Source organism: Gregarina niphandrodes (genome assembly GCF_000223845.1).
Source record: "Gregarina niphandrodes unplaced genomic scaffold scaffold00212, whole genome shotgun sequence".
Taxonomy (NCBI): domain Eukaryota; phylum Apicomplexa; class Conoidasida; order Eugregarinorida; family Gregarinidae; genus Gregarina; species Gregarina niphandrodes.
Genome location: NW_011645973.1, coordinates 789 through 2,078, shown reverse-complemented (window position 1 = coordinate 2,078; position 1,290 = coordinate 789). Strand labels below are relative to the sequence as shown.

Below are 1,290 nucleotides of genomic sequence, written 5' to 3'. Positions count from 1 at the left end.
TGTGGGACAGAAGTAGCTTACCGCGAACCTGACGGCGCTAGTGCCTGTTCTTGCGCTCAGCGCGATTCGCGGAGAAGGTTGGTACACACAGATAGCCCTGATAGTCACTTTTTTCCACCACCACAAGTCCCCACAACCCCCAAGACCTTTCAGTCGGATTTGGGTGTGGGGGAGACCAGGTGGTGCGGATACACGGGTTTCGTCTGTAGAACACGGTTCGTGTCTTGACAGTGGATGTTTTACATTCTGCGACGAAATTTTTACACCTCTTAACCCCGTAACGACACCGCCACACTGCGCGATTTGAGCGTTTACTTGCCAGCACCATCAAAGTCGTGAAATCTCGAGCAATGTCACATTCCAACAGAAAATGAGGTCGGCATCGAAAGGCATAACGTCAGGTCTCCCAATACTGAAGTGGCCGACCTCAACCACCAGCCACGTTTTAGGTCGGCCAGTGCCGTGGGACGGAATCGAACCGACGACTGCATGATGTCTGTCTACGTGGGATGAACCGACGACTGCATGATGTCTGTCTACGTGGGACGATGTCTGTCTACAATCAGACGCTCTACCAATTGATGTACCCGGACTCATCTGACGCCGATGGAAGAGAAGTGGAGTGGTCTCTGACGCAGGTAAGGACTTAAGTACGCATAACGCGGAAACCGCTGCACATCGCTGTAGCGGTGGGCCTTACCGGACGCGATCAGAACCAACTCAACCCCACACTGAACTCACGCTACCACGTGGGACGAACCGACGGCTGCATGATGTCTGTCTACGTGGGACGCTCTACCAACTGATGTATCCGGACTCTTCTGACGCCGATGGAAGAGAAGTGGAGTGGTCTCTGACGCAGTAAGGACTTAAGTACGCATAACGCGGAAACCGCTGCACATCGCTGTAGCGGTGGGCCTTACCGGACGCGATCAGAACCCAACTCAACCCCACACTTAACTCACGCTACCACAAAGGACAAAAAGGCGTGTTGGCCGGTTCCAAGAACTTGTCCTGGGCCTTACCGCGGAACAGCAAGTACCTCCCGCAATCCTCAGCGTAATCCCCCACAACCACAGCATGGTGGTGCCTTTTTGGCCTCCTTCGGTTCGTCCGTTCCGCCGAGCGAGACTATTCATTCTCGTCGTGACACGGGGGGGCAGATGGACAATCGGTATCCAGTCACCTGGCAAGGTGGCCGAGCGGCGAAGGCGGCGGCCTGCTAACCCGTTGGGATGTTACCGCGTTGAGTTGGAATCTCGGCCTTGTCGATTGACGAACCGTCCATAC

At 55.0% G+C, this 1,290-nt stretch overlaps 1 non-coding gene across 1 annotated transcript; it reads left to right on the top strand.

Moving 5' to 3' along the window:
* Positions 1 to 1,188: 1,188 nt before the first annotated feature.
* Positions 1,189 to 1,271, top strand: GNI_225350. Its single transcript has one exon. It is a non-coding gene; the product is annotated as a tRNA-Ser (tRNA).
* The last annotated feature ends 19 nt before the right edge of the window (positions 1,272 to 1,290 follow it).